The 12,096-nt window shown below is 44.8% G+C and overlaps 1 protein-coding gene across 1 annotated transcript in view; it reads left to right on the forward strand.

Moving 5' to 3' along the window:
* The window catches only part of LOC128409480 (zinc finger protein 157-like), a 218,717-nt gene that overhangs the window by 84,999 nt on the left and 121,622 nt on the right, over positions 1-12,096 (forward strand). The gene's annotated exons all lie outside the window — the stretch shown is intronic.

Genomic DNA, 12,096 nt, shown 5'->3' on the forward strand with positions numbered 1-12,096 from the left:
TGCAGGGTGGGTAACCTCAGACCCAGGGGCTGAATTGGCCCTCAAATCCTTTCTGTTTCTCTCTCTGGCCCTCAGGAATTTCCCCAGCACCACACCCTCTTTCCAATACTTCCCAGCTGCCTCCTGAGGTTTTTCTGTGGGGTTGGGAAAAAATCCCTGGAAGGCAGGCAGCTCCTGGACAAAGCTCAGAGTCAGCCCCATAGCCCCACCAATTCTGTCCTCTGGCCCTGCCCATCAATCTGGCTGTCACCCTGGCCCACCCTGCAGGGTTCTGAGCATCGCCCTGGTGGTGGTCTTTAGAAGACCTATAGTGTTAGAAGACCCTCCTGGCAACCTGGATGGGGACCAGGCCAGGCAGGAGTGAGGCTGCCAGAACCAGCAGGGAAAGTCCCTCAGCACCTCTGCGCTGGGCCAATCCTGCAAGGCAGGCCAGATCCCCCCCCCGGGGGGGCTTAGATTCTCCTTTCCGACAAAGTCCCAAGAGGATATCTGGAGAAGCCACTTTTTGGAAAGATGCAGCATCCAAAACTCATCCCCCCCCCAAGTCCAGCTGGGGAGGGGACATTTCTTTAATTCCTCCAGTCTCTGCCATGAACATATTTAAAGACCTTGATCACTTTCAAATCCTGCCATCCATGGGCCCATTTCCCTTGCCAAGCAGGAGGGAAACTGACATGGTGCTTTTTCATGCTTCAGGAAATGGAAAATGCGCCTCTTCCCTCCAGTTTTGGGGCACAAAAGCAGCACAGCAGACCCCCCCCCAAACATGGGAAACCCGACAAGGCTCTTTCCTTTGTGCCAAAGCAACCTCAGCCGGCCAGATTAGGATTTCTGAAAGGGGAGCTGGGGGGGGGGGACCCCCTTCCTTCTCACATCAGCCTCTTTCTTACTCAGGAAGCTCCGGAGGCAGATTTCCCTTGACATTGTCCATCTCTCACCCCCCACCCAATTCGAAATCTCCCCCCTCTCCCCCAATCCGGTGGCGACTCTGTTCTCCAGCTGCTTCCCCTGCACCAAGTTAGACTCCCTCCCACCCTCCATATCTCCCCCCGCCCCATACAGGGATGCCAACTTGAATAAAATCGTAGGGGCAGCTCTTCCAAACATCTTATGGGGAGGGGGAGAAGACCCCTCGGGCCCCTGAGTTGGCTCCTATCCTTTCATGATCCCGACTGAGGCAGGGGGCGGCAGTTCAGGGTTCTGGGGTTCATCCTGCAATGCAAACCTTGTTTCGGGGAGACGCACCCCCCCCGTAGCCGCTTGCAGAGGGAAAGGGGGGAGACCTTCCTTGCTTTCATCCCCCCCCGTGCCCTGTTTGTAGGTTCAGGGGGAGGGAAAGCAAATTCTTCTCCCTCCCTGCACCCCAAATCTCCCCTTCCCGAAATGTTGCACCTTTTCCCTCCTCTTTTGCAGGCCTCCTTCTCTTCCGGGGATGTGCATGGAGACCCCACCCCTCCAACATTGCCTCTACCCCCCCCCCGCCCTCCTCCGTCACTTCCTGCCTCTCTAGGAAGCGAGTTCATTGACGGAGGGGGACGGGGGAGGGGCAGGAGATTGCCCCCCTCCCTGCAAGCAGAGACCTAGAAATGTAATGGGAAGGGACCCCCCCCCCCAAGGAGCCCAATGTCCCTCAGCCTTTTTCTGACCACGCCCCCCCCCGCTGGTAGAAAGGTAGCTGTTTAAATATTTTGCTTGTAAATAGAGCATGTTTTATTTATAAATCTACTGTGCTACTGGAAATTGTAGAGGGGGTTGAGAGACCTTGCCCCCCCAATGAGGCAAAGAGTCTCCGCTGCACATTCCCAAATGTAACAGTTCATTGATAACTGTGTCTATGTACTGGCTCCATGGGAAAACCTTTAGAAATTCATATAAAATCCCTCCAGTGATGCATTTACACTATTCCAACATTGTTCCAATCAGAAGGGAAAAGCCTACGAGAGGAGAAGTTTGGGATATAGCTAGAGGCAGCCCTATCCCTTGTTGCAGGAACCGCCCCCCCCAATCATTCAGTTTGTACAAATTCGACATGCACACACGACATACGCAACACTTCTGTTATAAATTAATAGAAAATCAACTATACATCGGGTTTTTTGTTGTTGTTTTTTGCTCCATGAAGAAAGGACTATCAAAGGGGATAGGTTTGATACAGGACAGCCATAATCGCTTGAGCGTACCAGCACATCCACTGGAGCCCTGCGCAGTTGCTATGCCAACCCTGATGTTCCTAGACAGAAGACCATAAAGATCACAAAGAACTTGCATATGGGAGTGGATTCAGCACGGACTGGAACAAAGGACAACGATCAGCTCTTCCCTCTGGGGGCAGGAAACTGCAAACTCCCCTTTGTCACCTGGAAAGTACTCATGGGGAGGGGGAAAGGGGGAACCAGCCAGGTGACAGGATACTCAGATTACCACCACAACTCCTCCCTCAACCCCTCCTTTTTGTGATGTATCAATGATGTACTTGTGATGTAGTTTTAGGGGTGTAGTTTGGGGGATTAGTAACTAATAAAAGTTGGGGTCTTCTTGTTCAGGGCTTCCATCTTGTTCCACCTGGTGGCAGGTGGGAGTCCTGTCGCAACAGTCTTCAATAAAGACCAAGCCTACTGGCTGCTGTTTTGCTCTGGTCTTCCTGGCTGCTGTCCTTGTTTTTTGTCCAGAGGAGCCCTCAGATTTCTCCATTAACACCCTGAATCCTGAGACAATGTCTGCCTGTGTGAACATCGCTGGCATCCTGGCACCTGAGTGCCAGACAGTTGGTCACCCCAGAACAATCCTAAACCCAACCTCAGTGGGAAAACAGGAAAATGTAAATACTCACCTTGGTTTCACCTAAAGGGTGGGAGGTGGAGGTCAGGTGAGGGAGGGGGCCAAGCCTGGTGCTCAGGTTTCTGCCAGAAGACCCTTTCCCAATTTATAACTGTTACGGAAATTACGGGGGGGGGCACATCTTTAAAGTTGTTAAATGTTACAAATATTATGCATAAATGTATCCTTTCGACTTGACAACTCAGGGAAGTTACCTAGCTTTACCCATCATATAAAATCAACTCCTTTGCCAGTTTCCTCCATTTCAACACTATTTTGCCCTTGGAAAAAATGACTCTTTTCTCTGCCACCTCCACAAACGTGAGGACATGTATACACACCTCCTACCCCAGGAAGTGATTGTTGGCCAAGAAAAGCCTAATCCCATCACAAGACTTGCCAAGTGGTCCAGACACGCAAAGGAAGTTCTATTGTACTTTGGGTGGTGGGACTTCAGAGGTGTTTGCCTATGCTAATCTTACCTGGGTCTTGCCCTGCCATGTCTGCTTATGCTAATCTTGTACCAAGGACTTGTCTGGACATGTTTGCCAAGGTTGAACTAGTGTAACCTCTGCCTAAAAGGTAAAGGTACCCCCTGACCATTAGATCCAGTCGTAGACAACTCTGGGGTTGCGCTCTCATCTCGCTCTATAGGCCGAGGGAGCTGGCATTTGTCCGCAGACAGCTTCTGGGTCATGTGGCCAGCATGATTAAGCCGCTTCTGGCGAACCAGAGCAGTGCACGGAAACACCATTTACCTTCCTGCTGGAGCAGTACCTATTTATCTACTTGCACTTTGATGTGCTTTCAAACTGGTAGGTTGGCAGGAGCTGGGACCGAGCAACGGGAGCTCACCCCATGATGGGGGGAGAAAGAGGGGGAAGGAAGTCAAGTTTTAAAATGTCAAAATGATTGTAGAATCAGTGAAATTCTGAGTCTGGGATCCCAAATCCTCCTTATTTTATCGGGATTTGCATGCTTTGCATAGATATTCTTGGAACTAAAGAGCCCCAAAGGTATTTTCTCAACAAAGATTCAATTTTGAGAAAGTTTTGCTCGGTATGTGAATTGGAATTCCTCTTAAGATCTAAACTAGTCTAGGTATTATGTTCATTTTAAGAGCATTGACTATTTCCCAAAGGGTCAGGTTCAATGACTCCCACCTGTCGATGTCTATTGATACCTCATGATATATTTTGTTGATGTTTAATGACACAAGTCTCATGGTATTAATATATATAAGTATTTAATGTTGTCTTTGCAAATTTGAAATTTGTATTGTTTAAACTGTTGAACCAAAAAGTTATTTCCTATTAACATCAACTCCAATTTGGACTTGTTTATAGTGTATCCAGATATATTACCCAAAAATCTATATTTTGCATTAATTTTGGAACAGTACTAAATAAACAGAAGAATATCATCTGCAAACATTACATATTTGTTTTCAAGTGAGTTATTAATTACACCAAAGATTTCCTTATGCTGTCTAATAGTACATGCCAGGGGCTCCAAACAGTTATTAAAAAGCAAAGGCAAAAGTGGGCAGCATTGCCTAGTACCTCTGGATAATGTGAAAGGTGCAGACATTATGCTGTTTGTCTTAACACTAGATGTAGGGGAGCAATATAATATTTTTATCCATTTTATAAAGTCTAATGGTGTTATGTACTGTGTTGAATAGGATCCAAATTGCAGCAGTCGGATTGGTCCTAGAACAATAGGATTCAGAATGCAGCAGTCGGATTGGTCCTAGAACAATAGGATTCAGAATGCAGCAGTCTGGTTGGTCCTAGAACAATAGGATTCAGAATGCAGCAGTCTGATTGGTCCTAGAACAATAGGATTCAGAATGCAGCAGTCTGGTTGGTCCTAGAACAATAGGATCCAGAATGCAGCAGTCTGATTGGTCCTAGAACAATAGGATCCAGAATGCAGCAGTCTGATTGGTCCGCAGGAGCCACCCAGTCTAACTCCAGGTGGAAGTGAATCCGCAACCTGATTCGCCTACAGTAGAATCCCAGAATTAGCCAATCACGTGGGGCCCATTGTATAAATAATGTATATAAAGCAGACATTTCAGGGGAACTTCCATTCCCCACTATTATGAGCTGAATAAAGAGCATGAAATCCACACTCGACTCTGAGTTTATTTCAAATGGGAAATCAAATTTTTGTAGTACTTTTTCTATATATAGTTTGTGAACCTTATCAAAAGCTTTTTCCGCATCTAGAGATATTATAGCTAAAGCTTCACTGTTCCTGTTTAAATATATCAAATCCACTACCAGCCTGATGTTATCTGCAGCTTGTCTCGTCTTTATAAAGTTTCTTTGTTAATCCTAACGAAATTTCAGATGGCCCCCCGTGTTGGGGGCATTGGACTCCCCCCCCCAGAAAACTGTCTTTGTAAGTTTCTGTATGTAAGATGAAACTCTGGCTGTGAAGCTGGATTGTTTGCACAGGTACAAAGATAAGACACTGATGCTGGTCCAACCACACTTGCTGCCATTTAGCTTCCAGACCCAATTCAAAGTCCTGGCTTTGACCTATAAAGCCTTAAACGGCTGAGGCCCACAATATCTCAAGATCACCTTTCAGTTTGATCCAACCTCAGGGCTCTTCTGATGTCAATCATGTTTTGCCAAACTCACCTTTACCCCTGATGATCCGTGGCAGCCTATTGAGTAAACATGTTTTCTCCTGCTCTGCACCTGCTCCTATCAAGTTTCAGGGGAGATCTTTCTTCCCTTTACAATCATCAGAATCACAGTGATCTATTTTTATTCTTTCCTGAGTCCACGTAGCCCCCACCCCACCTGTTGAATATTGCCTTTGCAAGCAATAAGGTAAATATCGCAATTAAGAGCAGCAGGAAGTTTTTTATTCCACTGTGCCTGAAAGGTTGGGTGTATAAAATATATATTGTGCCACAAAATCCTGGGGGCCAAGACATAGAGCAGGTGAAGTGAGAAGGTACATCTGTGTGATGCTGCCTTCTAGATCAGTATTTTAGACCGACTGGCTTTCCTGGAAGGGAACATCCTCAGCTTTGCCTGGAACAGGGAGCAGAGATGACAACCTCACACCTTCTTGGTGCAGAATAGATGCTCCACTTCTGAACCATCACCCTTCAGCTCTGAGACCAGAGCTGGACACCTCCCTGTATTTGTCAATTCACTGGAATCCCTGATTTGCAAGAATTTGGGGCATATTATGAGCAGCTAGTATTGGGTGGAACAGCTACAAGGAAAGCTACAAGAATGATAACACTGCTTGTGTTGCTGCCTCTTGCAACCAATGGGATGCACCTGAGGGGAAAATGCCCACTGAATCCAATCAAGGAACAAGTTTTGGCTGCAAATTTTTACCGCCTAGCAGACTACCTCATTAGTGGAGTCATATATCCAATATTCTTTCATGAACAATCTCCTTTCACCTTTTCCAGCACCCCTGTCAGCAGACTTGAGACGTAAGTAATGATGCATTGATGTACCGTATTTTTTGCTCTATAGGACTCACTTTTTCCCTCCTAAAAAGTAAGGGGAGATGTGTGTGCGTCTTATGGAGCGAATGCAGGCTGCGCAGCTATCCCAGAAGCCAGAACAGCAAGAGGGATTGCTGCTTTCACTGCGCAGTGATCCCTCTTGCTGTTCTGGCTTCTGAGATTCAGAATATTTTTTTTCTTGGTTTCCTCCTCCAAAAACTAGGTGCGTCTTGTGGTCTGGTGCGTCTTATAGAGCGAAAAATACGGTAGTTCTTCTTCCTATCAACTCTCCATTTCCCGTAATACACTTGTTTTCTGATAAACTTGAAAATGTTATTTACATTACATTTCATTAATTCTTTGTGTCAATTAGTGAAAAACCATGTTTCAAAGTGTTTTATAATGAATTTTAAATAATTAGTAGTAGTTTTGACATGTACTGCTCTCCAAAGCATGACTTGTTTTCTAGAAGGTAAGAATTGTTGTGGGATGTGTTTGAGTTGCAAGTTTTCTGTAATAAATAAAATGTGAACACATTTCTTTTCCCCATGCACAACATATTCTATGCAACTTCAAATTGTAAATGTCGACTTTGCTTCCCTTCACCCTCCTCCCTTGCAAAAATACTGCAGACACAGGTACAGGTAGACCTCTGTCTCACTTTGTTCTACCTCCTGGCCCTCAAGGGAGTTTTGGTAGGTCACCAGAAATGTGACTGATTTGTGTTATGATTTTTCCCTCCCTTGCAAAGACACTACAGGTACAGGTAGATCTCTGTCTCCATTTGCTTTACTTCCTTGCCTCTTTTCCTATTTGCTTTGATTAATACAAAAAAGAATGTGACATTCATTTTCACTGAATTGAGGATGACTGTGTGACACACTTTTTTTTGCAGCTGGGTGGATAAGAAGAACTCACACATTATTTCCTTCTCCCTTGCTGTTCGGGATATTAATCACAACCCCAGCCTCTTACCCAACATCACCCTCGGCTACAGCATCTATGATACCTATTCTGAGGGAAGAATGACATCTGACTCCATGACAGACCTGCTTGCTGGTGGGAAAATCAACATTCCAAACTACCACTGTGGGAAACAGAAAAGGATGCTAGCTGTTCTTGAAAAGAGTGAATTTGACATCTCCACACACATTGCAAGCATGTTGGGCATCTACAAGATCCCACAGGTAATCAATGGGTCCAAGTGAAACACACCTGGCAACATTAGCCACATGGTTGTTGTTGCTGCTGTTGGCATCTGTCTGTCTTGAAAGGCAATGGAGTAAGCCTCTGGGATTAAGTCAAACCACTGTGTTGACAGTATCTAAGTGACCTCCACAGTGCACAAGCCTGAGCAGTGGGTACGGAGGTCCAGGGCTGCCAAGACGACAAGACCTCCCTCTCAGCCTCACTGCTGTGGTCCCAAGGAAAGCAGAGAATTACATTTGGCGTAAGCTTGGCTGCAGGAGTTGCTGGAAGGAGGCCAACAAAGCACCACTCAGCTGACTTAGGATTTGTGCAGGGTTTACTCCTTAGCCTTTTCTTCTCCCAGATGTTGGAGGATATGAAGGGTGATGGAACTCCCTTGCAGTTGAGGACAGACAGGCCCCTTTCCTACTGTCTTTCTAGGGCTTACTCAAAACTTTTATTTTATTGCAGCAGGCATTTTCATTTAAGTTTGGTTATAGTGTTTTACCTTTTTGATTGCTTTTTAAAGAATCTTTTTTAACTGGCTAGAGAATTTTGCCATTAATTGGTATAAGGATTGCTTGATTTAAAAAAAAAAAGTTTTATTTCCAAAAAAACGGTGAGGTTTGCACTAAATCTGTCAGCATCCTTCACATAGATGTATCGCGTCTTAATGCTGAAATACAAGCCATCAATCTCTTTCCCTTTCCTCACCAGCTCAGTTATGGCTTTGCTCTTATTGATAAATTCCAGTCCCCTTTTGTCTACCGGATGGTCCCAAACCAAGAAATGCAGTACCAAGGGATGGTCCAACTCCTCCTGCATTTCAGGTGGACGTGGGTCGGCCTCTTTGCTCCAGACAATGACAATGGGGAAAGGTTCTTGAGTACCTTGACACCTCTAATGAACAAAAAGGAAATTTGTGTTGCCTTCACACAAAGAGTACTACGAGAAACATGGCTATGGATACCCCATGAACCACCTGCCCTGTGGAGAAACGTCAATGTATTTGTTTACTTTGCAGACTCTCAAAGTGGACTTTACATAATCATAGAGGTACAGTCCTTACTTGAAAGGATACAGAATGAGGGGAAAGTCTGGATAACCACACTTCTTCAGAACAAAATGTTGTTATGTGATATTCACTGCTTCCAATATGCTCATGGCTCTTTGTCCTTTGTAGTGAAGACCAAAAAAAGGATGAGAAAGGACTATTATGGGCCAATGTCCTTGGCTAGTCAATGGTATTCAGAAGATGCATTTGATTGTTCTTATTCAAAGCATGCCTTGTCTGTGAGGGGTATGACCAAATGCAGAGAGAAGGATAATGTGAAGATGCTGCCCCAGGAAGAGATTGAAAGAATCCAGTCCCAAGACAGCTATGTGAATTACTTGAGTATCCAAACTGTGGCTCAGGCCTTCAATGCTGCATATTCATCCAGGTCAAAGAGGATGTCGATTGTGGGTGGAGACAGTTGGGAACTTCAAAAGCTACAGCCATGGCAGGTAAGTCCTTTTCCTCTTGCAAACTGGAATTTGTTGTGCCTTCTCTGGAATCACCATGATAACATCATCAGAATCGGTCTTGAATTGAGTCAGAACGTTGGTTGGTATTGTCTACATTGACTGATTGGCCGTTGACATTGTTTTCACCTGCTTACAGAAATCCATCAGAATTTCTACTACCTAGGTTCCCAGGGGAAGGGAATTCTACACGAGTTACAGGTGGAGCACAACAGAAATGGCCCATCAGTGTATGGGAAGTCAAGATCACAGATTCAGTGCAATGTTCCTGCAGACAGAATTATTTGCAGGCAGCAACTCATAGAGATGGAAGTGGAGCTTGTTGGACCGATGCTCTGATTCAGCAGTTATCTACTTCTTAGCAGCCTCCTACACTGCATAGTTTGGGAATCCACAAAAGGTCTAAACATGTAGAATCTAGATCTAATATGAATATTAGCAATTACTTTTTACAAAATGTAACAAAAACACTAGGATTAGACACTACCATATTACACTGTCATTAGACAGCAATCTCTTGAATGCTTTTGTCTTCCAATTATAACCACACTTCTGCGTTATACGTAGGGCTGCCTCTGAAGACTGTTCAGAAACTTCAGAATATGCAGACTTCAACCATCATGTTGTTCACTGGGACAACACTGTCTGAGCATATTGCACCAATCCTCGTCCAACCACACTGGCTGCCAATAAGTTTCCAGACTCAATTAAAAGTTCAACGTTGACACTATAAAGCCTTAAATGACTGAGGACCAAAATACCTTAAGGACCATCTCTCAGACCTTGATTTTATAATCTGAGACCCTGCTGCAGTGGCTCCCATTTTATCCCTCCAAATCAACCTTTCCTAATATATGTAATAATGTTGATTTTCATCGCCCCCAAAATTTTTGAAGTTGATTGAGGGTGTCTAATAATCTAGAACAGTCACATGGTTCCAAATGAGAGATACAGTGGTTCTTATTCAGAGAAGATCAGGATGCAGGGAGAACATGAAACCATGTTACATAATTCAGCCCTGCTAACTCATTGCTGGATTTTCCTCTGTCATTCTAGCTTCATCGTTTCTTGAAAGAAGTCCAGTTCTACTCTAATACTTCAGCTGATGGGCAGTACTTGGATGAGAATGGGGCACTGGCCATTGAATTCGATATTGTGAATTGGGTGCTGTTTCCTAATAACTCTCATGATAGAGTGAAAATTGGGAGAATAGAGAGACAAAAGTCCTCAAATCTGAAGTTCACCATTAACCCAGAAGCAATTGTATGGCCCAAGCTATTTAAGAAGGTAGGGGGAAATGGATCTGTCATTTTATTAACTATGACATCTGCTATGCTCTAATAACATTTTGAATAGTACATATGAGGCTTTGTCTGCAATCTTGTGAGAGCTTTCCTAGAGCTAAGTCCCACTGAGTTTAATGGAACCTGCTCTTGAGTAAACATGTATAAAATGTCAAAGTAAGTAGAGACTTCCAAAACAGAGCAGAACACATTTCCCCAACTTGGTGCCCTCCAAATATTGTGGACTACATCTCCCATGCACCCCAGCCAGCATTGTGCAAAGATATCTGAGGGGCACCAGGTTGGGTAAGGCTGGAGTATAGTAAGGTATTCCACTTCTGTTTGGGCATAGAGACATGGCAAACAAGCAAACTGGGCACCAAACTCTACACTAGGTGCAGACTTTGGAAGCAACACCAATGTTTCTGTTGGCAGATGTGACGACAACAGATAGAAGACTTGTTTTATTGCCGATGTTCATATGATGGTTTATGCCATGCTCCTGTTTGTTGTTAATTATGAGATATCAATGTCAAGGCGGTGGGGGTGGGGAAGTAGAAGCACCAAAAAGGTGTCTCTGCCATGCAGCTCTGTAAAAAACAAAGAAAAATGTAACTGCCCCAAAATAGGGCCTGGGGTCGCTTGAGGTTATCAGAAGCAAATATCTCTTCTCTGGGATCCTTCCAAAATTCTATTATCTGTGTCCAAAGGCACAAATGCACCTATCACTTTCTCCTTAGTGCTCAGTTTTCTCTTCATGCCTAGACGGTGCCTCGATCAAGATGCACAGAAAGCTGTCTCCCTGGATATTCCAGAAAAGTTCAGGAAGGGAAGCCGCCCTGCTGCTATGATTGTTCTCCCTGCTCAGAAGGGACCATCTCCACTCAGGAAGGTAGGAGAGGATCTCAGAGAAAATGGCCTTTGATGGGAGGATGGGGCAAATATTTGAGCCACTGTAAACATGATGTTAGTAATGACTAGTTCTGTCATCTGTCAGGTGGGCACCATTGGCATTCCAAGAGAACAATGGAGGCATTGATGGTGGGTTCTGGCACCTCTTTTTCTAGAAAATAGCACAGGTAATGTTACCCCATGAATGTAATGTCCTCTTCTGGGAGGGTTCACCTATTGCCAGAAACCTCAAGAATATAATAAAAGCAATGCTCAGTAACTTGTTCTAAGAGAAGAAGAAGAGTAGAAGAGTTTGGATTTGATATCCCGCTTTATCACTACCTGAAGGAGTCTCAAAGCAGCTAATATCCTCCTTTCCCTTCCTCTCCCACAACAAACACTCTGTGAGGTGAGTGGGGCTGAGGGACTTCAGAGAAGTGTGACTGGCCCAAGGTCGCCCAGCAGCTGCAGGTGGAGGAGCGGAGACGCGAACCCGGTTCCCCAGATTGCAAGACTACCGCTCTTAACCACTACACCACAGAGGCCAGTGGGATTCCCATGGGACCCCAGAAGCTGCATAGAAAGAACAGCCCTCCCACCCACCCCCATGTGATCTCCAGCAACTAGTATTCAAAGGCATTGAAAGGCCACCTGCAAATCCCAACCTCTTTTTATCTTCTTTTAATATCTCGTTAACTTGGTGGTACTGTAGCCACCCTGTCAGTGAATTCTCTACTTCTTCATATGCCTTAAGCTTAATGCCATGCTCAGTCTTCCTAATAAACTCTTCATAAGTGGCTGTCTTTCCTTCCATATTAACTTTTTTAATGGTTAGTACTTCAGTTGCTGATATCCACCAAGGGGTTTTCTTTTCTAACAGATTTTTATTTCTTTCCCATACTTCAT

The sequence above is a fragment of the Podarcis raffonei genome, chromosome 2 (assembly GCF_027172205.1).
Source record: "Podarcis raffonei isolate rPodRaf1 chromosome 2, rPodRaf1.pri, whole genome shotgun sequence".
In the NCBI taxonomy this organism is placed as follows: Eukaryota; Metazoa; Chordata; class Lepidosauria; order Squamata; family Lacertidae; genus Podarcis; species Podarcis raffonei.